General features: G+C 33.6%; 1 protein-coding gene across 1 annotated transcript in view; it reads right to left on the bottom strand.

Moving 5' to 3' along the window:
- Positions 1-26,728, bottom strand: part of rg (A kinase anchor protein rugose) — a 1,380,990-nt gene that overhangs the window by 1,172,716 nt on the left and 181,546 nt on the right. The window lies entirely within an intron of this gene.

The following is a 26,728-nucleotide window of genomic DNA, read 5'->3' as shown; positions in this document are numbered from 1 at the left end:
GAGCCTCAGTTAGTACTTCATTGGCTACAGCATTGCCATCCATTACCCTCCAAGGGTATTAATCACCGCATCTCACGGTCAATTAGCATTCGATCTTCCGAAATTAGGTCATACCAAGGTTGAAATAATGCAGAAGTCATGTTTCCATATACAAGTAGCCAAAAGGTGTCACACCTTATTATTAGGATACTCTAGATTAGAGCTAGTTGTTAGAAGTTTTTTCACTTGCTTATACTATAAATTAAAGATGCCAAGAAAGTATATTTTTGGTTTAATCTTCAGGTGCAACCTTTGTTTGCTTATACTTGAATAAAGGATTAAACTAAGAATATAATTTCTTGAATCTATCGGGCAAGCACCCCCCCCCCATGCCACAAGCCTCATATCCATTTCCATTTGTTACAAGATATGCAACAATTTTCCATGTGGTATTCTGTCAGATGCCTTTGGAAAGTCCAACAATATCATGTTGGAGTCATTTTCTTTATTCAATTCTGCTGTCACCTTATTATAAAATGTGAATAAATTACTGGCAAGACCTACCTTTTACAAAGCCATGCTGCTCCCTGTAGAGTATTATATTCCTATCCATTAATTCCTGAATTTTACCTTTAACCAGCTTTTCCAAAAATATAACTACCACTTCAGAGATACTAACTGTTATGTTATTTGATAATTCTATCTTGGAACCATCTACTCTCTTTCCACTCCTTTGAAATCATGCATTAGCTGAGACTTAGATTAAACAACTTCATCAGAGAATTGCCAGTTCACTTGCACATTCTCATAGGACACAAGCTGATATACCATCCAGGCTCACTGCTGTATTCACTGATATTTTTCAATATATTGAGTACCTCCAGTTCATCTATCTCAATGCTCACATCATTCTCTGTCACAAGAGCAACTGCAAAGTCACACCTGGATGATATACCATTGCAAAGTGATCACTTAATAGCTGAACTATTGGTTCTGCTTCTGTCTCTTTCCTACCATGAACACTGAGTAAAATTATGTTTCCATAATCTTGTTTTCTCTTACTTGCTGTATATTGGATTTACAGCAGCCTGTTTAGCTAATTTTCTCTCAAAACCCATACTAGTTACCCATCTTGTTTATGGTATAAACAAAATGGGTAACTTTGCTTCCTTTTTTTGCAACTCATGCTTTATATTGCTAGTCATCCACTTAATCCCTACTCGGTTTATCCTCCTGACCTTGGATATGCAGTCTGATACTGTCTTGCTTAAACAATCCCTCACAGCATCATGCAATAATGACACTCATTCCATGTAGTTTCTTTTGCCATGGCACTGCTCCAAGTTGCCATCTCAGTTTGTCATAAATGCCAGCTTTTTGGTTTCACATAAATCCTTTCTTGACTGAAAATTCCACATGTCGAGCAACCTCCCAGAACAAGATTGAATGGTCACTTTCCCTGATCGGAGTCAGAGTTGCTACTGTAGTTATAGATATATCTTCTGATAATATTACCACATCCAACACTCAAAACCCTGGTTACCTCCATCACTTGATGTTTTAGGTAATTATCCCTTAGTAACTGTATAAATTCTATTTCCATTTTGCCATGAGCCCTTTCCTCCTTCCAATCTATAACACCACAGTTGAAGTCTGCCATGATAATTACTCTACATGCACTCATGCTAATCTGCTAATGCGCATCATCCAAATCTTCTTCTGGATCCTCAGGTCTATTAGCAGCAACCAACAATATATCCTATGGCCTTTATCTCACATCAGACAGCATCAAATGAATCATCTCTCTCTCTCAGATCTACAATCTTTCTTAACCACTATTTTTGCTAGTCGAAGCTCTTCAGCTAACCTTAATAATACCCATTCTCCTGCCTTATTTCCTCAATCTTCTCTGAAAATACAATATCCATTACATTATAATCCTGTATCTACATCATTTTCTATCAACCAGGTCTTGCTGATGCCAATAATTTTTGGCCAAGTCAAGCTGACCAATGCCTAAAAACTCTTCTTTATTTCTGATACTTCATACATTCATGTATGCATTTCAACATCCACTTGAGCCCACAATTACCCTTAGATAATATCATTACCTGCCCATTCAGATTCAAAACCTGGTAAACTGCACCCAGCTGTTTATAATCAATCCTGTACTAACACTCATTTGTCCCAGGAATGGCTAGACATGCTTGATTGCTTCTCCAACCCAAATACTTCTAGTTTCCCTGATTTTGCACTTCCAAATTCTAACTGAACAGCGCTTCCTCCAAGCATCTAATTCTAAAACCATTTAAGTGCAATCCATCAGGCACATACAGGTCCTTTTATCAATCATATTTGCTCCACACATCTATAAACTGCACTCCATTTCTCCTGTGCAATCTTCTCATTGACTCATTAGCAATCATGGCCCATTTTATCAATTCTGTCTTATCATACCAAGGTAGCAGACTGACAATCTTTACTTTCTTACTCTTCATTTTTGATTCTTCCAACAACTCTTTCATATCCTCTTTCAGTGCACATTTCTCACCTTTCAAGTCATTTGTGCTTGCCAAAACAATCAATTCTTTCATTTCTTCCTTTTGCAAATTAACAGATTCAATACATCCTTGACAACTTGACACCTGAGAAACAAGCTTTCATCACTTTCTCATTAAGTACATCTGTTATCACCGAATCCTCATACAATAATTTCTCTTTTCTTCCAGTTTCTGGCACTTTTATGCTTTTTTCATTCGCTCTTTCTTTCTCTCTCTCCCCTTCCTGCTGTACCGCATGCCAATCATTTCTCCAGTCATGAGCTCGCATTTTGTCGTGCGAAGTAGTCCACATGAGTGTGCTATTCCTTTCCAAACTATTATCTCATCATCCACATTATTACTTTCATCCACTTCCTTCAAACTCTCATTCATATTTTATACACTATTATTCACTGTTTCTGCTACATTCTCCACAACACTTCCACAATCCTGCTTTATATCCTTAATAGCAGTTACTTCATTCTTCTACTCCTGACAATGCTGGTATTTCTTACATTCACTCGCAAAACATTTCCACTATGCATTCTCTCCATTCTCATTCTTGTACCAAAAACCATTTGTTCTCGGCAATGAATGAATGCATTAAACATATGCCACATCACACTAAATCCTGCATATTAATATCATGCAACATCAATATCTTCACCGCCATTTTTCTCGTAGTCATCATGCCATAAATGTAGAACACATTTGAAACAATATCACATAATAATATTCTCAATTAAACAACAACATCAAAAATAAAGAAATCCACCATTAATGTTTAAAGGTATCACCAACATTTACTAACAATAGACTTATCTGAATAACATGTGTATGACAGCCATTTCTAAGCACAATGCTAGGGCAATCTTTTGTTTGACAATCTTTCAAAATTATTATTCCACACATCTAGGATAGCTTTAAATTGTCCTGTCACCTTGATCATCTTTGATTCCTTTTATAGTACTCTCGGATTTTTCTCAGATTTTTCAATAGCCTCCTGAACATTCTGCCACTTTCCTTGTACTTTTGCTTAGCTACTTGTACACATAGGTTAGCTCTCCTACATTTTTCTCAGCATTCTTTGACTTCATCTTCTGACTATTTGTGAAAAATTCTTCTTTTTCTGGACTGCTTCTTTAACTTCTTGTGTCTACCATGATGTTCTCATTTTTCTATCAAAACTGATCAAAATTTTGATCTTTGATCAATCATCCTAATCTTAACATTAATGGTGACATAAAAATCCCAAGAATTTGGATGGCACACATTCAGCCCACTTAAGTTCCTGAAGTTTTCCAGCAAATCCTTACTTTAGGAATTGAAGCAATAATTTCAGCTCTTGGCCACCATCTACACTGTTTTGTTCTAATTTATGTGAGTATTTATGTGAGAGTATGTTGCTTTCTAGCTTAATATATCTCTTAATGATTTGTAACCAAATAGATAATAACAATAACAGGACTCGTTTTGATGTAGTAAGTTTTTTTTTTTTTTTTTTTCACTATAGGTCAGGCCAGTAGTTTTAACAATTTACTTTAGCATACCATGAAGATTGTAGCTTGTTTCTTTGAATATACGTGCATACTTCAGATGATGCCCTTGATATGAAGGTCGAAATGTCAAGTGATTATTTTGGTTTATGTTAACCTGAAGTTTTACTATAACACAATAGTTGCTTCCATAATTTTTAATAATGAATGCTGATCACCATGTAGCCCACGAAGGAAAAGAATTAATTTTTGATATCGGTCAGTCAGCCATTCTCTTCACCAAGCCAAATGTTTATAATCCAGTCCCATATTTTCCAACTTGTGCAAAAGCTTTCATTGTTGTATACTGTCAAAAGCCTAAGCAAAGTCAAGAAGTATCATGTTGTAATCATTTCTCGTCTGACTCAATGGTAACATTATTATAAAATGTGAACAAGTAGACCAAACATAACCTTCCTTTAGTAAAACCATGCTGTTCTTTGGAAAGTATAGATTCATTAGCAACCCATTTTGTATGCAATCTCTTATCAACTTTTCCAAGATGTTCGCAACAACTCTGGGGATAATGACATTCCAATAATTAGACACATCAGTCTTTGCACCACCCTTGTGCAATGGGATTATCATACATTCTTTCCACTTCTGTGTAATCTTCCCTATTCTGAGACTCAAATTATATAGCCTGTTCAAAGGAACAGCCAGTTCATCTGAACACTCTTTTAGCATCTATGCTGGTATCGCATCAGCACCCCCCCCCCCATTGCTGAACCTCATTCAGTTTGTGCAACAAACTCTAGTACCACCTCTTTATACATCAGAATTTCTTCATCCAGTGAAGAGGTAGCAGTGAACTCAATGACACATACACCAGCATGATAGCTTTTAGCAAAATGGGTTAAAACCCATTTTGCTAAAAGATCTCTTCTGAATCAGTCACCCACCTACACGGAAGGGGGCTCTGAAAAGTTGTGATAAACACCTAGAACAAAATGATATTAAAGCAACTGATATAACCACAAGCAAGAAGATACTAATAGCAGAGTTATAAGGGTAACTTATTTTATATAAGGGTTCTTATATCCTCATGTTCTTTCTTGTGGTTATATCAGTTGCTTTAATATAATATCATTCTTGCTCTAGGTGTTTATCAAAACTTTCCACACACACCCTCCTTGTATCATCTGCATTCAATAAAGTTATTTACCGTACTTGTCGGCATATAAAACGCACTTTTTTTCTTTGAAAATAGGTCTGAAAAACAGGGTGCATCTTATACGGCGATACTCAGTTTTTGATTACTTTCATTTCTGGAAATTTTCTCTGTTCCGAGTTACATGATTTCTTTCTTGCTTCCTTGCAGTGTGTGAGAGCATTCCAGTTATGCAGAGTTCAGTGGATGCGCATGCGCTGTCATCGACGATCACAGCTGTGTTCCGGTTTGTTTAAACTTTCCAATTGTTGTTGCGATTGTCGTGAATGGTGATAAATTTCTGCTGTTAAATTTTCTCTAAAATTCTTGGCAAATTATGGCTGAAAAACGTCAGCATTGCGACAATATTGCATACAAGCTACGTGTGGTTGCGTATGCTCAAGAACATGGGAACAGGGCTGCAGAGAGGCATTTCGGGCCATCCCCAACTGAGAAAATGATAAGAACTTGGCAGAATCAGGAAGAGGATCTAAAAAAAGCAACTCACAGTAAACATAACCTACGAAGTGGAACTGAAAATGACCAGAACTTGAGGCAGAACTGAACACTTGGATTTTAGACCACAGAAAAGCGGGACTTTCAGTGTCTACAAAAATGATTATTCATCAAGCGAAAGCGATAGCCACTAACAGAGGAATCGTCAACTTCACTGGATCAATATCGTGGTGTTCAAGATTCATGAAGAGAAACCAGCTATGTATGCAGAGTAAAACAAAAAATATCACAAAAGATGTCAGCTGAATATGAAGAAAAAATTATTGAATTTCATTGATTCGTCATTAATGCAAGGAAAAGAGAAAATGTTGAACTTGCGCAAAATAGGAAACATAGACGAGGTTCTGCTGACTTCTGATGTGTCCTCAAACAAAACTGTAGATTCCAAGGGCACAAGAGATTTCAAGTGTCTCTTCATTTAGCTCTGGAGATGAATTTCTGGATTTTGATGAAGAAGATTAAAAGGTGGATACTCTTTCCTAGTTAGATTAGGTATTTGTTGAAAGTAGACCTACTTATTACTTTATATTTGAAATACTGTAAATTCATTATAAAATAATAAGTAGGGCTGAGCAATCTACCTTTTCATATATATAGAGTAGATATATATACAGTCATACCTCCGACTTACGCAAATCCGGAGTTACGAAGTTTCTTATATGTACTTATTCCCGTCCCACTTCACCACTAGTTGTATCTTTCCGGCACCTGCCGCATTCGCCAGTGCTGCACATGTTGTGAACAAGCAATGACGTGTTTCGCGCAGTCTCCATTCATACACGATTTTTATAGTCTACAAACCTTGCGATTGTTTAATGTTATGTTCTTGATAAAAATTTTAACACATAAAAAATAATAATGTCGTCCAAAAGAAGCAAGTCTGATTCTTCCACAGCTAGCAAGAAAAGAAAAATATTGACTTTGGAAACAAAATTCAACATTATTAAGGATTTTGAAGGCAGAATGAAAATTTGTGAGCTAGCAAAGAAGTTCGATCTACAGGAATCCACAGTAAGAACAATCATAAAAGAAAGGTTTACAGATTTTGGAGGACATAGATTCTAACGAGGAACAAATTGTAGCCACAAGGCAAGGAATAAAAAAATCATTAGCTTGCTATGAAGAAATTTTGACAAGAAAAAGACATTATGACGTCAGACGAATCTATTAGATTTTATGAAACCATCGACATCGAAATAACTTTCTTTTTTTTTCATGTACAAAAAACTACAATTATGATTATATTTCTTAAAAAATATAGGTGTTTTTGTAAACCTTTGGTCCCAATTAACTAATATTTTGTATGTTTGTATATATAAATTACATGCAAAATTATACCCCAAGTTACGCAAATTCAAATTACGCGCTTTTTGTTGGTCCCACCTACCGCGTAACTTCAGGGTATGACCGTATATATAAGAAAATAGATTGCTCAGTTTCTTTCAGGACAGTTTGTTGTATTTTATTATATTATATTATTTATTTATTTATAAATAATATGCTTCCCACTTATATTTATTACATTGATGAAAACATCCATGATTTCTTTCTTTTTATGAGAATAATTAAATTATTTAAATAGGTTGATTAATCTGCTGTAGTGGTTCTGTAAGTGAGGCAATGATATGTTTGTTTTTTAATTAATAATATAGTAAAGTAATCAAATTTTACCAGTAATAAACTTGAAATATTCTTTAATGTTTAATCACTGATGAGAAATACCACCAGGGATAAAGATTCCTATGTTAAAGAAATCCAGTAAGGACTCACTCCTTTATAGACTGTATTAAATCAGGATTTTTGTGTATGTAATGCAGTTATTTGTGAATATAAAAACATTGGCTAATTAATTTTTTTATTATCTGAGAAAATATTATATTACTCAGTACTTTTCCATTGTATGTATTAAATGTTGAGAAGCGGGTTTTTTTTGTTATATATATAGCTGTAGCATTGCAAGGTATGTGTAGATGATTATAGATTTCCTGTACACATATGTGCTATCCACTTAAGGAAATCCTAAACACACAAGCAAATCAAAATGGAATACCAGTTTATCACCATCCAACAAATTTAACATTGAAATCGAAAGTTTATTAAATCAAACAGAAGTTCATTCTATTAATTTATTATACAAATTTATTATATAAAAAAAATTTAAAAAAAGAGCAAGTGCTCCATCTAAACTTGAAGAATTTCTTATCACTTGGATAATAAGACTTCACTTGGACTAGTGTGCGCAGGTCTGATCTCCTGGGTTCCGTTGCGATTCTGATATATTAGAGAGAGAGAGAGAGAAAGAGTACAAAGGAAATGAAAGTATTAAAAATTATATCAGGATTGTGGAATACTGATTATGAAGACAGATTGAGAATTTGTAGACTGCAGATACCAGCAAACAGGAGAAAGAGGGGCTGATATGATTGATACTAACAAACTTCTGAAAGAGTCATACAAGAGTTCAATTGATGGAATTTTTAAATTTGTGGAGAGTGGGGAAAGGATGAGAGGGCATCCTTGGAAGCTGAAAATGAAGGCTGCCAAGAAGGGGTGTGAAGGCTAGACTTTTCTCTCAGAGGGTAGTGGTGCATGATTGGAATGATTGCCTTTGGATGCTGTGAATGCAAGCAGTGTGAATGAATTCAAGAATAAGTATGATAGCTGGTGTGTGTGTGTGTAGTGTGTGGACTCCCTCGATGAGTCTCTGACTCCCTGGAGATCTCTCTTAATAATAATATTACATCGTTTAAGTATATTTTAAATGCATCCCATGCACTGATGATATCGTTCCCATCTAGCAAACAATACCACAAGACTAGTATTCTCTCACTTGGACATAATTTTCTTCTTTGTAGTTACGCATGTAACCTTTTTTTTTTTCACTGGAACATTCATATATTTAGTCACTTCTCAGCACACTACAGCACTATCACTAACAGGAGGCGGAATAATTGCATCTCTGTTTGAACCCCCCCCCCACCCCGACACTATAATTATATTTAAAACTCTTTGACCTTGAGTTTAAGTTTAAGGGGTGCTTAAGGGTCAAAACTGAGGAGACCTCTACATAGCCCTTAAAGGAATGCAGAGAACCAACTAGGGCTTCTGACCTAATGTCCAATCCTTACCTTCTCATGGTGCACCCTGTTGAGCATCTACCTGGATACTGAACGAACGAGGATGGGCTGGCAATTTGGGATTTAGCCAACCAAATTGTATTTTTATTGGCTTAAACCAAAATACAAAATGATGGTACAACGTGACAAAATCTCATGCTGGCTGGGGCGTCACCCGGTTAAAGAAGGGCCCCCTTTGTTTAATCAGGATTAATACTTTACAGGCATACAACAAAGTGCCAAGAGAGAAGCTATTCAATACGCTACAGTTATATGGTATCAATGGGGTATTATATCAAGCAATACTTAGTCTTTATTTGAGTTGTAAGTCAGCAGTTAGAATTCAAGGAAGTACAGGAAGATGGTTTAATGTTAAATCTGGTGTGAGAAAAAGATGTACATTATCCCCTCTGTTATTATCTATATGGGTTCACATTATGAAGGAAAGTGGCATTTAACATGATATCAAAATTGGAGATGTTAATGTCAGCTCTTTGCTTTATGTAGACGATGTTATACTTCTACATAAATCCGCTACAAGTCTGCAAGATTCCCTGACTAAATTGAATAACTGTTGTAATAGATATGGTATGAAGGTCAATAAAAAGAAAAAGACAACGAAAATAAGCAGAATTGTTGAAAATGTCAACTGCACTGTGAACGGAGAACCTCTGGAATAAGTAAAACATTCCAGCTACTTAGGGACGATTTTTAGTGAAGATGGTAAATTAAATATGGAAATAGACAACAGAATCAACAAAGTTGGTATGGTAGGAAGTCAATTGAATAAATTCATATGGAACTTATTCCATATGAAAGAGAAATTAGTTGGAACACTAAATTAGCTGTATACAAAACAGTGTTCAAACCAGTTTTAACTTATGGATCTGAGAGCTGGGTCAGAAGTAAAACACTTGACCAAAGACTAGAAACCGCAGATATGAGGGTCTTGAGAAAGATTAGAGGCGTGAATTGATGACATCAATGGCATCATATTAAAAACAAGGATATTAGGAAAGAACTTGACATTGTCAGCATCCAGGAATGCATTAGCAGAGCTAATCTCAGGTGGTATGGTCACTTAAACAGAATGGGCGAGGAAAGATTAGCAAAACAAGTGTTCTCTGCCAGGTTGACAGGAAAACAACCCAGAGGAAGACCAAGATATAGGTGGATTGATACGGTACAAAGTGCCTTAGACGATAGAAATATAAGATCTGATAATGTTGGAGTCTTGACAAGTAACAGACTGATTTGGAGGAAAATTATAGATAGGAAGTTAGTAATGATGTAAATTTTTCATGTAGTACTATCATATCCTCTACACCCCTTGAGGGTACATGGCAGGAAATTGATGATGACCTTGAGTTAGTTCCTTCTATCAAATGCTACTTGAGAAAGTTGTCTTACAACAGCTTAAGAAATTCAGTTTCATTCTTCTCATGAGATTTCATCACTACCCAATCAATGTTTGAATAACTAAAGTCAGCCACAATGAATACTCATTTATCACTAATCAGGTTGATTTAGTAATGCATTTCAATATCATCACAACTGATCCACTACGTCTATAACTAAGGATGTACGAACCAGGATTTGGCCAGAGCACCAAATACTCAGCCAAAACATACCACCAAACACTTTTATACACAAATGTTTGGTGGGGGGAGGGAATTTTGGAAGGAAATGCATAGTCGAACTTACATCGCAAAGTCTGAGAAGAAAAACAATTAATACACTCATAAAAAATTGATAAAATTTTTAATGAATATATATTTTTTTTGTTCAAAATTTGTGTATAAAAATTTAATTCGGAATATTTAAACTTTAATTCATTAGTACATACTTAGGCCCAATTGCAGAATGAAGAAAGTTTAAAAAACATAATAATACTTCACCTAACCATGTAACTAAATGAAAACACACACACACTCGGGTCTCTTTTTATGCAGTTTTGAAGTTATGCATAATTCAAAGTCATATACCGTTGTACATAATGAACAAGCGTGTTGCAGCGTATTCTAGTGTAACGTGATTAAGGTATAAGCAGCGAGTGTCTGTGAAGTTTAATTTTGCATGTGAGTAAGTTTGTGTTTGTCTTTTCATTATTGCAAGTCTAAAGTTTGCTAATTTTTATTTTAAAGATTTAATCTGGCCCAATGGAGAAAAAAAAAGCACCAAAGAAAAACAATTTCTTTGAAAATGAAAATTGCAATTTTAGATCGCTTAGCAAAAGGAGAGAGATTTACGATGATTGGTAAACATTTTAATTTAGGCGAATCTGCTATGAGAGCAATTAAAGAGAATGAAGTTGCAATGAGAAAATCTGTCATTTCTGGCACAAAACTAAGTGCCAAATTACCATCGTATTCAAGAGTTGTTTTATTAGAAAAAAACGGAACAAGCACTCGTAATTTGGATTGAAGAATTAACTCAAATAAGAATTCCTATAAGTGGTTATTTAATTAAATAAAAAGCACTTTGGTTTTATGAACAGCTGAAGCAATTGGAGCCATCTACTTCCGCTTCCCAGTCTGATAAAGAATTGTCGGCTAGCAAAGGATGACTAACCGGGTGTTTTTAAAAAGGAATGCATTTCATAATGAAGATTACAGGCAAGGTCGCAGCAGCTGATGAAGAAGCCAAAAATTTTCAAGAGAAGTTAGTCAAAATTATTGAAAATTGTGAATATTGCCCTGATCAAAACAGGATCAAAATATTGACCTTCCAAAACAATCCTGACGAAACAGGATTGTTTTGGAAGAAAATGCATAGTCGAACTTACATCGCAAAGTCTGAGAAAAAAGCAAGTGGGTTTAAAGCAAGCAAAGATCGAGTAACGTTGTTACTTTGTAGCAATGCATCAAGGGATCGAATGTTGACACCCCTCCTAGTAAATCAATCTCTAAGACCACATTCTCTAAAAAGCAAAGATCTAAAACAGCTGCCGGTACATTGGATGGCTAATACAAAAAGGCCTGGATAACAACTGCTGCATTTACTGAATGGTTCAATAATTGCTTTGTACCAGAAGTGGAAACATATATGAAGCAAAACGCTCTTGATTTTAAAGTTTTATTAATTGTTGACAATGCACCATGTCATCCACATTTAGAACATTTGGATGTTCTAAATGTGGAGGTAGTGGTTTTTCCACCCAATACAACAAGCATTATTCAGTCATTAGATCAAGGCATAATTGCTACTTTTAAAAATTATTATGTTAAGCACACTTTTCAATTTATATTGGACAAACTAGAAAATAAATCATTAAGAGTAACTGATGTTTGGAAAAAAATTTCTATTTTCGACTGCTTAAATCCTGTTACATGTGCTATAGCTGAAATAAGACCACAAACTTTAAATGCCTGCTGGAAAGCAGCTTGGCCTGGATGTGTTGCAAACATTGCAACCATCCAAACATCTACATTATCAGCTGAAATCATTACTTTGGCAAATGAAATTGGTGGAGAAGGTTTTGATACATTTAGCCAGAATGATGTAGATGAATTGCTTGTGGATAATGCCTTAAGTGACTATGATATTATTGGATATCGATTAATTTAGATATCGTCGAAGATCTAGAAAACGATAGTGAAGTGGAAGAAAAACCTGTCTCCCTCACTGCAAATATAATTTGAGAAGGTCTTGAACTCTGAAATAAATTGGAAAATCATTTTCTTGTTCATGACAAATTCTGAACAAGCCTTTAAATTCCAACGTGAGCTGAAGAAGTGTAAGTCTGGATATCACGAGCTGTATAAAAAATTAGTAAAATCATCATCGCAAAGTTTAATCACCGATTACATTGTCAGAAGAAAAAAAATCAGCACAGAATGAGGGTGAAGCTATTTCTGTTTGTGAAAAACCATTGACCTTTACCATACAGATCTGATGCGCTGACTCTCTCTGGTGATGAAAGTGATTTCGCACCAGTTTTGCAATATTGTCTAATAGTGACGATAATTCTGATGAAAAAATGTAAAAAACAAAATTATTACTTTTCAATAAAAATTAAATGAATAAAGCTTTAAAACAAACTTAGGCATTCTTATTTTTGTGAATTTTTATAAACTTTTTTAATGTGATTTTAGGTTTATTTTAATTGATTGCTTCGGTTTTATGGGGTTTTAGAAAATTATAGAACATATCTAATTTTTCAACGTAAGTTAGGTCTTTTTTGCGAGTTTTTTGTATGCGGTTTTCTGTGGAACATATCTACCGCATAAAAAGAGACCCGACTGTATACGTATATAGAAATTTCAAAAACTGACCAGAGAGCTTATGAGAGTACAATATTTATCACTGGAGTTGCCTTAGCTTGTTCAGATGAATATACAGATGAATATAAAGGTGAATATACAGATGTCCAAGCATCTGTATATTCACCTTTTATTAGCTCTTCTGATAAAGGTTTCATTAAGGTTTCAAATTGCTGGGTCCTCATCAGAGATCAGGCAGAAACCTTAAAATGGCAAGAAACTGCATTCAATATAATTGCAATCCTGTTTCACAGAGTTGTATTTTTCATAAGTGAACAGTGGTCAGTGAGTAAGAGTAATTATCAAAGAAGAGCCTATATATATATTCATTTTGGCACTGTAAAATAATCAGCTCAATCTATATATTATAGCTGAATATATAAACTTCCTGTGTTTCTTAAATAGTGCAAGCTAAGGCAACTCTGATGCCAAAAACTGTACTCTCTTAAGCTTGTCTTTATTTTATTCGAAACTTTCAGAGTTCCTATCTCATCTCATCTTCCTTTTACCCTCTTTTACCTTGCGGTGTCGAGGGTTTGTTAATCATGGGACCTCAAACCATTCACAGGATAAGGTGGTCAGACCTATGCCCCGGTATATCCTATGTCCTGTAGTGTTGAGCTCTCCAGGCCAGTTTGCCTGCTTTGCGGGATGAAAAACCCTACTGTCCATGCCCAAGACCAGCTAACTTGGCTATGGCAGAGGAAGATCCTTCAGCTCCTCATGTCACAGACTGGAATCGAACCCAGGACACTCCTTCCCCAAGCATATGGTTGCGAAGCTCACAGGCACTAGGCTAACCGCACGGATTACGGAGTTCCTATATATATATGCATATATATATATATATATATATGCATATGTGGCTATGAAATAAGCATACATCTTTAATATCTCCTATTTCTGTTTAATTTACATTGTCAAAATGAAGATTTTCTGGCTCTTCTTTGATAAAAAAGAGAAAATAAAATTTTTGCCTTTCCTGAATATAATAACTGTCAAATATTAAAGCATAGAGCCAAGAGACTCTAATTTGGTATAAGTGAAATACTGAAATGGAGGATAATATGGATCCATCCATATAATGAAATGTAGAAAGTAACTTAAAAATTTCAAAAGTTTTTCTAGAGAGTTTATAAGAACATAACCTTCTCACAAGTATAAGTAAATGTCATCATCCTTTCAGGGATTTAGGACCATCGGCCTGTTTCAGTCTCATTCCATTTTTTCCTTGGTTGTCCCTGGCTTCTACATCCTCCAACTGTGTGGTATCAGAATTTTTTTTTTTTTTTTTTTTTTGGACAGTTCAAGATTACCCTAAATAAATGTTCAGAACTTATAAATGTAGAAATTCAGTTTTTCTTTCTATGTTTCAATATAAAATATGGATGGATCTATATTATTCTCTGTAAAATATCAAATCTCAGCTCTATACTTTAATATTTTATTATGCATCCACCACTTATGATGAATTTAACTTTCTGACAGATTAGCTATACAGTGGTACCTTGGATTGCGAGTGTTTCGCAACATGAGCAAAAATTTTTAATAAATTTTAACTTGATAAACGAGTGACATCTTGCAGTACGAGTACTGTATTACCTATGCGCTTTGTTTGCCGAGCGTCACGTGATCACAAGCCGCCCAGGATTGTGGGTAATCGTCTCGCATGCGCGGTCTCAGTCAGCATACCTCATTCAAATAGTCAACATTCGTGCTAGCGTTGTGACCACGTGTGTGTGTGTGTAAAGCATTTTTTTATTTGTGACCAAATGTAGTGACTGTTCTTTATTAACTGTACTACGACAATGGCCCAATGAAGGAAAGGGTTGAAAGAAGTGGCATCCATAGTGTTGTGAGGCACGGAGAGGCTGCAAGTTCGGAAGTAAAGGCAGTTGTGGCGATCGTTGCCGAGTTTCAGAAGCTCATGGTTTCCGAGTGTTACTTGCCGCAGCAAGTTTTTAATTGCGATGAGACAGATAGCAGTGATTCCGTTAGTGACAATGAAAGTTGTCCTACCCAATACAATTAATTGTATTTACTGTAATATGCAATTGTAATAAAATTAATAAATTCGATTACTTTATGTATTTTGTATTAATAATTTTTATATGAATATTTTTGAGTTTTGGAACGAATAATCTGAGTTTTTATTATTTCTTATGGAGAAATTCGCTTTGATATACGAGGGCTTTGGATTACGAGCACGTTTCCAGAACGAATTATGCTTGCAAACCAAGATATCACTATATTTTTGAATGAATTTTTGTTTTCATTTCTGCTTGTAGCTTTCCATTTGCAGTTGGTCAATTTGAAGCCAGGTCTGTGATCAGAACCAACAGTTTGAAACCCCCATCAGATAAGTGAAAGGTAAGCAATGCACTGATAAGAGGCGAATATACAGGTTCCTGGGTAGAGTTCATGTTGTTTAAATGGCGCAAACCAAAGCATCTCCAATTCTGGTCATGTTCTCATAAGTTCTCTGGAATTTTCGAAACTTAAGTTTTTTTCTAGATTTGGCTATAAACTATAAATGAATCCAAATATCCTCCATTTCAATATAATAAAATGATAGTTTAATTTCATACAGAACACTGTATTTAAAAAATAATATCTCATAAATATCAGAAAAATGTTCCACTTATTTCTTCAAATAAAAAAAATTAACAGAACTTATTTTAAATTTGAAATATAGAGAATAATTCTAGATTTAATAATCGAAATGAATTTGCAATAAATTATGATGTAGGAAAAAGGATTTATTTCAGCATTTTGTGATTAGCATGTGGTTTCTTCATAAATATTTCCAGCTTCTGAAAAAAAACTTTTTCGATGAATGTGCTGGTAGTTGGAACTGAAAGAAATTTTCTGAGAAATTGTACTGTGGAATAAGTTTACTCATTAGTCTTGGAAACAAACTTTCTTTTTCTTTTTGAATAGTTGAGTATGGCCTGTTATCCAATACAATTGTTTCAACCATAGTGTAATGCAAAGATTTTGCCAGTCATCTACACATTTTTTTTTTTTTTTTACATTATTCGATTTTCATTTATTTAATTATAAATTCTTTATTTGTTGATTTTGTGGGTGGATAGTTCAGTTTTATTTTACAAATTAATTGCTATACTTTCGCTTTTACATGATAAATCAGAGATATGTACTTCCTTTTTTCTGTATCACCCAAATATTTGGTTGCATATTTTACATTTTGCAAATTTTGAATCTGCATATAAATCATTAAGCTTCTAAGTATTGTTTTTTTTTATGATGCATGGCCAAAATTGTACTCTTTTTCAATATTTTAATATAAATGTTAATATTTCATAGTATAAACAACTTTTAAGACTACATAATATACAGGGTGTCCACATTCAACCTCCCTAGGGCTGATTGTATCATTAGGCGAACCAAGGCAATCGCCTTCGGGTATCAAGACTTCGGGGCACCACATTTTGCTACATATAAAACTATATAAAACTAACAGGAACTCATGTATTCCATAAAATTCATGTATGTAAGCGTATCACTTCTTTGCTGGACGTATATAAACGTCCAGCAAACCTGGATAATATTCTGTCCACCTGCTGAAAGAACATGGATAAGAAGTGTAGTTTGACAGTCATGGCATACTGTGCATGTTACTGCAAACTGAAATGTTTTATATTTATCCATGTTGTAATTCCATAAATATAATGATTTTTGCCACAATTTTTATTACCGTAATTCAAAATTTTTATTTTTAGTGAGCATATCTGAATTTGACAGTTGATGAAGTTCCTATTTTTATCTTGATTAGCAAGCTTAATTTGATTGCATTTAAATTCTTTTATTTTTTTTATTTTTTTTTTAAAAACTTTTATCCTTATACAGTTATTTAAGAAGCACCAAAACAAAACAAGTGGCCGGTAGTTATTATGCATTGAATCAGATATAATGGACTCGATTAATTATGATGACATTATAGATACATTTGCTAAAACCAAAGCCAGAAAAAAAAAAAAAAAAAAAACGCTTTTAGTTATTGATTTTTTTAAATTTAAATTTGAACTGATTTATTTTTATACTTTTTTTAAAATGCAAATATATGTATACCAATGTTGTATTGTGTTATTAAAATTAGTTATCATGGAAATGTTGACTTTTATTTTCAATAAACTAAAAAAAAGTGCTTATTTTTCAGGCCTCATAATGATGTTGCACCTCAGGTCTCCAAAAGTATAAATGCAGCCCTGGACACTGCCTGTTTGTAATGCTAGGGTGAACGCTCATTTTCTGTACTTAAACGCTTTAAAAATATTTACACAATTCGTTAAGTCAGATGCATTTGAGAAATTTGTCAATTATGTTCATAGAAAATGATATTGTTGAATTATTAGATTATAAATGTATGATAGATAAGCTTTATAGTTATAACTTATAAGGTACATATAACTGATAAATACTTAAGTAAATGTATAAAAATTTATTTGTGAATTACTGAATAGTTTAAAGTCCATGTCTTTTATAATTAAGTTTATTTTTATTTATAAATATTTCTGTTACTGGATTTTGAAAATGGATAAAAAGAAATCAGGTTTTCAATATCGCAAACATAAAGAGGAAAAGGAAGAAAGTTTGAAAAAACAAGAAGGTGCATTTTTAAAATATCTGCCAATAAGATCATAATCGCATACAAGAAGAAAATCTTCAAGATTATTCATTGGATAATTCGTCTATAGTTTCGATTAATGAATTGGATGAGAATTCTACAGATACCAAAAATTGGATTAAAACATCGAAGGTGAAATCTACAGATCATATGAGTATTGTTGATTCTGAAGCTGGTTGTTCTACAGATCCAATCATAAAAGGATTTGATTTTACAAATTTAAATTATAATGATCCAGCAACTTGGTGTCCTAAAATTTTCCAATATCAATCAATTACGTCAACTATTAGTTGAACATGGACCTGAACAGATTCATAATTTTGATTTTCTGAAAGATAACAATAATAGAAGATTTTCAATGACTCATTATACTCGAAGACTATTTAACGGCAAGACAATGCAGCGTTTTTGGTTATTGTGCAAAATGCAATATCCACGGATTCTGCATTTTGCTTCTGCTGTTTATTATTTGATCAGTGGCGGATTAACCTTGCTGATTCTGGATTGAGGGACTATTTTAGCTACACATGAAAAAAGTCAAAGACACGTTGAAAATTACCATAAGTGGAAAGAATTAGAAATTCGAATAAAAGAAAAGAAACCATTGATGAAGAGAACTTGCTAGTTATTAGAAAAGAGGAGAAACATTGAGTGCAAGTATTAGAATGACTCTTTGCTTTAGTTCAGACATTAGCTATTCAAAATTTATCATTTCAAGGAACAAATGGAACATTGTTTTCGCATAGAAACTAAAATTTTTTGAAATTTGTCAAATTTCTAGCCAAGTTTGATCCAATAATGAATGAACATCTTCGAAGAATAAAAGATAAAGATACATATGTGCATTATCTTGGAAAAGATATTCAAAATGAAATAATAAACATCTTCACCAATGCGATAAAAAATAAAAATTTAGAATCTGTTGTTGCCACAAAATATTTTTCCATAATTATTGACTGTACGTCCGACATTGGTCACACAGAACAAATGAGCATAGTACTTCAATTCGTAGACATAAGTAATAGCACGGTTTCTATAAAAGAACACTTTTTGGGATTTATAGAAATAAAAAATACCACTGGGGAATTTTTATCAAATGAAATACTAGGAACTCTAGACAAATTTTCATTACCAATACAAGATTTACGAAGTCAAGGATACGATAACGCCAGTAATATGAAAGGTCATGTAAAAGGTGTGCAGCAACGAATTTCAAATATTAACCCGGGAGCAATGTATGTACCCTGTAGTTCACATTCATTAAATTTAGTAGTGAATTGCACTGCTAATACTTTAGATGCCACAGCATTTTTTGACACAGTACATCCTCTATATGTATTTTTTTCCGGTTCGACTCATCGATGGGAATACCTCAAAAGACACAAGTAATTTTACACTCAAACCAGTCTGTGATACACGATGGGAGAGTCGAATTGACTCATTAAGCCCCTAAGATATAATTTGTCCGATGTTTGCGAAGCACTGCAAGAAATATCTCAAGATGATAGTTTATGTGGATTAAGTGGAAATACCATGAAATTAGACGCAAGTAGTCTTCTTAAAACTTTAAAGAAGTTCAAATGTATTGCATCCTTAGTAATGTGGTATAATATACTTTTTGAAATAAACTTTACAAGTAAACAACTTCAGAATACAAGCCTTGATATAAATGGTGCCATAAATTGTATTAATGATACAAAGAATTTCTTAATGAAAATCCGAAATGAGGATGAATTTGAAAAGATGTTAACAGATGTGGAAAAAATCGCTGAGGTCTAAGGTGTAAAGCCTAATTTTGAACAAGAAACAGACTTAGAAAAAAAAAAAGAAACAATTTGTGTATGAAGCAGAGGATGAATTCATAAAAGATTTTAAACAAAAATTTAAGGTAGATTTTTATTTTTCAATTATTGATACTGCAATTGCATCTGTTGATGAAAAATTCAAGCACATGTCTACAATTAACGAAAGGTTTGGTTTTCTTTTAAATATATATGAATTTCAAAAAATTACTTCAGCAGAACTGCTTAAAAAATGTTTGATATTGGAAAATTATTTAACACATGATAATTCTAGAGATATTGATGGAACAGATTTATGTAGTGAATTACAAATAATAGCAAGGCAAATTCCAGAAAATATTTCCTCATTAGATGTCCTGTCATACATATTCAAAAATAATTTAGAAAATAGTGTTCCAAATGTGTTTATTGCTCTGAGAATTTTTTCGACATTGCCAGTATCGGTAGCAAGTTCAGAAAGGAGTTTCTTGAAATTAAAACTTACAAAAACTTACACTCGCTCTACGATGGCTTAGGAACAACTCACTGGTCTAGCAATAATATCTATAGAGCATGAAGTTGCATCTACAACCAATATATAGATGAATTAATTCAAAACTTTGTCAAAGCAAAAGCCCGAAAGATTAATTTTTCATAAAATTTGTATTTAAGATATAATAATTTTCTTGCTATACAGATATTAGGAGTAATCATATATGTATACAAATGTATTGGTTTCGATTAATAAATTTTATATATAAACATTTATATATAAATTTTATATATAAATATTCATAATGATATTATTTATATAAATATCCACATGTGTAGGTATACGTGTGCCTGTGTGAGTATGACAAAATATATAAACAGCAATCCTTCGATTAGTGTGCCTAATGCGTTCCTTAAAACAGGCGCATTAATTGAATATAATAACCTATCGGAAAAAGTATAATTAATTCCTCAAATTTCTTTTTTGAACCTTAATCTTTTTATAAAATAATTAAGGTATGTCTCAGGGCCTAGTTAAAGTAAAATCATGAAGCTGAAAGACTATAAAACATATTCAGAATATAAATTTTATTATTCTACTTCTTAACGAAGAATTGAGCTAATGTAGTTTGGCGGCCATTTTGTTTCTTTTTTTTTTTCATACAACCAACGGTATGGCCCTATTGCCTCTTCTACTCTTCTGCAAATTTTACTGCTTCTCTATTTATCAGGATTGGCCTCTGCATTGCTGCTTAAAAACTCTGCTTGTAGGAAAAATATTATACGCAGCCCCCTTGGGGAACGATAGTTTTGTTGAGGGGGGGGGGGCATGACATAATGAAAACAAATTTTAAATGTTTTAAGACTAAGTCAATTTTTTTTTTATCTTAAAAGAAACGTAGTTAATTTTTATTTATTTATTTTTTTTTTTTGTTATTTTTTATATTTTAATGGAAAAAAATCGCACATTGGTGTTGGTTCACAAATTTTGCTTTCTGCGTATTTCGGTGCCTAATGAATATTAGTAAATATATGCTTATTCATATAAGTTTCATTTCAAAGGTATTGATAAGAAGCACAAAAAAAAGCTTACAAGCGCAAAATCTTATGCTAGTTTAAAATGGCCAAATTTTTCGTGGTTTAAATTAATGTTTCATTGCTAGTGTACACAGGTCGAGTGATGCACGGGATTGACTTTTTGTGTAGCAGTACTGAAACACATCCATCATATTAAACTGTTATTAAACTTCTTTTATGTTTTTATTTCTTACTTTCTTTATTACTAATCGTTTTACAATTCATGTGCTTGAACTGCTAATGTGCCATGTCAAATGTGTATGTAAGATGATAAAAATGTAATATTTGCATTTGATTTTTGCAATATTCGCTGTGTATGTTTTGTATTGAATATAAATACAATAAATATTATAATAACATATGTCCATATCATGATTTTTTTTTCCGAGGAGTTGTGAAATATTTTATTTTTCCAAAGGAGCCTTTACATCCATAAGTTTGAGAAGCACTGCTCTAGGCTGTCCACTTTAGTTGCATACACTGTGTCTCTCACATACTCCCAAAAGAAAAAATCAACTGGGGTAAGATCGGTGATCGTGGTGGCCAAGGAATCAGTCCTCCACATCTGATCCACCGCTGAGGGAAGACGAACCTAGGGAAGGCTTTTCCCAATTGGTTGTAATTTTATGATGCATGTAAGAGGAATTTTTCTGATTCTGCTGCAAGAATACTGATTTGTCTGAAGTTGAATATTTGAAAAATCATACCATATCAGTTAAATACTGAAGCAAAACTGAATATTCAGTGCATCTCTATCTGTAACATCCCACAATGTATTTGACCATGTTGGAATCCACTTTATACCAGATGGTTTCAAACTCACTGCTACATGGAAAATTAGCAGGCCCCCCCCCCCCCCCCACACACACACTCCTATCGTCTATCCTTCCTAAAATTACTGTACCCATTACACAAGATAAGAGTTCGAATTACTGGAACAAATGATGGAATACATAATAAAAAGTGCCATACTATCGGTCAAGTGGATTTTCAGCAGCTGCTTCCTTTTCAATGTCACTAGACTATATAACTTTGTCAAGAATGGTTTGAATTACGTATGTTATTATCACACACCTTCCGTGCAGTAGCTTCATCATGTGAGGTTCATTCAACTGACAAGCATATTTATCATACTGAACTTAAAAATCCTTAACACTCCCAGCATTTACAATGTTCTAGTAATGTGTTTTATTCACTAACAATGCTCTATGTAAAAAATCTAACCTTCACACCTCTCTTCACTGAACTCTTAAATCAATCAGAGGGGTTCTGGTTCTTCCCCTCTCATTTCATCTCCTTTATTGAAAAGTGAAATGGAAAGAATTTTACTAATGCTTTATAATCAATTTCTTATTATCAATTTAATTATTCTATTTACAACTTCTTCAATCTTATCTCTTGGGCTGTTTCACTCACAATGACTACATTTGGTTCAGTTTGTGCTTTAAGTTATTTTTTTTGCAGTTAACAAAACTTGTCAACAGTCTAGTCAAAATATCAAAATCAAATCTACAAAAACAGGAGGCAACAAATAATTTCAAAGTCTCCTGAATAGTCAACAGCTATTTACCATTTGAAATGCAGTCTCAATTGCATGTAGTTAGCTGTGGGTTCAAATCCCATGGGCAGGGATGTTTGTAATTATCTTGCTAAATCTGTGTGAAAAGGACATCTGTGACCCTACCACCTTCCAGCAGAGACTTCACTCCCAAAACCCTGAGAGGTATGGGAATGACCATACAGCATCCAGTAGGAGATGTCAAATGAGAAAAACTAATAACTGCCTATTTTTTAGAGATTGTAAACAAGTTACTGCTTTGCATCAATATTTTTGGAAATCTGTTTGGTAAAATAGAGCTTCATCACTTTAAAATGGTGATCAAATTTTGTTTGCCAATACGAATATGTAAAGCTATCCCACAATCAAAACATACTACCCCACCCGTGGTGTTCTTATGTAGCAGTGAAATAATTTCATGTGTTCTTGCTAATTCAAGTATTTGCAATGATGGGTTTTCCCCACAACCTTAAGAGACTTTATATGATAACTCTGGAAGGATTGATTTAGGATACAGCATTTAAAATAGGTGCACTGTTCCTATTCCTCATTTGCTGCATGTTTAAAGTGTTGGAGGAGTGATTTTTTTAAGTACTGTTTGGGAGTCATGTTCATAGTCTTTCTTTACTATGAGTACTGGTAATCTGCCATAAGACAATTAATTCAGGGAACACAAGATATTAATCAGCATCAACTATGCATGCTTGATTAATATCTCGTGTTCCCTGAATAATCCTCTTATGACAGATTATCAGTACTCATAATAAAGAAAGACTATGAACATGACTCTCAAACAGTACTTAAAAAAATCACTCACTCCTCCAACACTTTAAAGATGCAGCAAATGAGGAACAGGAACATGTCACCCATTGTAAAATGTCATGCAAATCAATGATTGGTCTGATTAGTCATCTATGGATTGACCAGTAAATCAATTTTCCAAAACATCTTACTCATTCATGAGTGTCTGCCAGGGATGGTGACAGACAGAGACATTGGAACATTGATTTACTGGTTAGTTCATAGATGACTAATCAGACCAATCAATGATTTGCATGACATTTTACAATGGATGACATGTTTTCAGGAGGTAATGATGATTCAGACTTTTCTCTTAATGGTCTTTTCTTATGCTTTTCTTCTCTTCTGTGACATAATGAAGTTTTAAAGATCATAGAGGCATCAGCCTTCTCTACTTGAAATGACACAGAGCCAGGTCAGCTGTATATGTTAATGTTATATTTCTTCACATCTGCATCTTTGATTTGCTTCTTCTATCCTCCTCTTGTTCTCCATTCAAAGATCTCTGTTCTGAGGCAGATATTTAGAATACAGGCGACGCAACCAACTCTGAAGCTGATGATAGTGGTGGTGGATAATCATCCTCAATATTCACACAGCTAGCTTCAGTTAAAATGCTGATGCTGATGCACCTGTCTTTCCAGCAAATCTTAAGGATTCTATGAAGGCAATATTGATGGAATTTTTTCAGGTGTCTGTGGTATGTGATCCACATTTTTCAACCACACAGCAAAGTTAAAATAAAACCAAGAGTTCAGTTGCCACACGATTTCCCCTGTCAGACTTTTTTTCTCAAACATTCAAAATGCTGCAAGTTGCATTACTTTATTTGTCAATTTTATCATCGATGCCAGCATTTGCTGAGAGATAACTGCCAAGGTAAGAGAAATGGTTGGCAATTTTGAGAATTAATACTCTCAAAACAAGTACTTGAAGAGAGTAAGCATTTGCATTTTTTTTTTAAGGTTTACATTTAAGCCTTTATTTAGTTATTTATTTATTTAGTGGAAAGATTTCAATATTTAGGTAGCTGGATCTCAGAGAAAGAAACTTCAGAGTTGGACATTAGAAATAGAATAGGCAAAGCTAAATCGGCATTTATGGAAATGAAGAGAATTTTAATAAACAAGAAAACACTAAAATAGGCGTTAGAATTGGAATAGTTAAAGCAACAGTTTGGAGTATTGCAAGTTATGGAAGTGAGTCATGGATACTCAGAAAGAGAGATATGGAAAGAATTAATGCATTGGAAATGTGGTGTTATAGAAAGATGGAAAAGATTAGCTATACAGAAAGAATATCAAATCAAGAAGTTTAAAGACGAGTTGGGATGGAAAGAACACTGCTTAAGAATATTATGCAAAGAAAGACCAGATTTGCAGGACATCTTCTGAGAGGTTCTTCGGGACACCTGACAAGAACTATATTACAAGGGAAAGTTGAGGGGAAGAGAAGATGTGGAAGACCAACTAGAGAGTGGTTTAATGACATCGTGGAATGGACTGGTTTAAGAATGATGGAAGCGACAACCAGAGAGAAATGGAGAAGAGCTGCTCATCTGCTGCAACCCTCTTGCTAGAGGATGCTACCGGATGACGATGACGACATTTAAGCCAATTTTTTTTTAATCTCTGTATTAATTCAGTTTGTATCTAATAGCTAAATGTAAACATTATAATGATTCATAAGGCATATTCCAGTAATTGGACCACATTTTTTTATTAAACTAAAAGCACAATAAAGAAATAAAACCCAACAAGTTTCGTAAGTCGTTTGACTTACATCTTCAGGGGTTAAAGGTAACAAAGTTAAAACAAAAAAAGAGAAATTAATAGTTCATACTATATAGTTATAGCCATCTGACTGTTCATAAAATTAAAAAATCAGAATGTACATTCAAAGCAGTGCTAAGTTTAAACAATGCTGGATGATGCCACGTTCTGTTGTTCACGATCATAATGTCTGAGGTCTGACTGAGGTATATTTTTTTTTATCAAAGCTGACCAAACTTGGTGTAGAATTAAGCCTTGGTTTTTATTGCATTGTGTTGGAATTCTAAGCATGTTTGCAGCTTCTTTAAATTTCCTTAAGTAACAGTTTTTTTCTATATAAGACAAGTTTGTTTTCTGCCAGAGTACCTTGTGGCTGGTGGAAGTGGTATGGAAAGCTAGACCTGATTTGTGTTCTCTTCTGTTTTATACATCCTTCTGGTGTTCGTTCATGTTTATTTTTCCAGATCTTCCTGTCTGTCCTACGTAGCAGATGCCGCACGAACAATAAATTTTATAAACACCTGGTTTTTTTAAAGGATGATGTGGATGATGTTCCATGAATATAAATATACATGAACGAACACCAAAAGGATGTACAAAACAGAAGAGAACACAAATCAAGTCTAGCTTTCCATACCACTTCCCCCGGCTACAATGTACTCTGGCAGAAAACAAACATGTCTTATATAGAAAAAAACTGTTACTTAAGGAAATTTAAAGAAGCTGCAAACATACTTAGAATTCCAACACAATGCAATAAAAACCAAGGCTTAATTCTACACTAAGTTTGGTTCAGCTTTGATAAAAAAATATACCTCAGTCAGACCTCGGACATTATGATCGTGAACAACAGAACATGGCATCATCCAGCATTGTTTAAACTTAGCACTGCTTTGAATGTGCATTCTGATTTTTTAATTTTATAAACAGTCAGACGGCTACAACTGTATAGTATGAACTATTAATTTCTCTTTTTTGTTGTTTTAACTTTCAGTTACCTTTTACCCCTGAAGATGTAAGTCAAACGACTTACGAAACTTGTCAGATTTTATTTCTTTATTGTGCTTTTAGCTTAATAAAAAAAATGTGGTCCAATTACCGGAATATGCCTTATGAACTTCTAATAAAAATTTAAATGATAAAAATTTAACACTCTGTTCTTATCATGGTAACTAACACAACTGCAGTGAGTTTATCCATGAATAGCAGTTAAAATCAAGTATATATAGACTTTCGTGAGTATAAAATTTGGAAGAAAAAAAAAAAAAAGGAAAAAAAAAGAAAATATTACACTTTGAAAAATCAGGTATACTGATAATTTATACCAAACTTAAACAATATTTATGCTCAAAATTTGTTCTTTTTATTAAATAATACTGAATACCAAATGAGAAAGGATTTAAGTTCAGGCTTTATCTCTTCAAAGATTCAAATACTACACACACTAATACAGATAGTAGTGTAACTACTACGATGCAAAAATCAAACATGTTTACTTTGT

The sequence above is a fragment of the Typopeltis vanoorti genome, chromosome 5 (genome assembly GCF_054136105.1).
Source record: "Typopeltis vanoorti isolate ZY-2024b chromosome 5, IOZ_Tvanoo_1.0, whole genome shotgun sequence".
NCBI lineage: Eukaryota > Metazoa > Arthropoda > Arachnida > Uropygi > Thelyphonidae > Typopeltis > Typopeltis vanoorti.
Note: the sequence above shows the minus strand (reverse complement) of the source record. Positions and strands in the feature narration are given on the sequence as shown.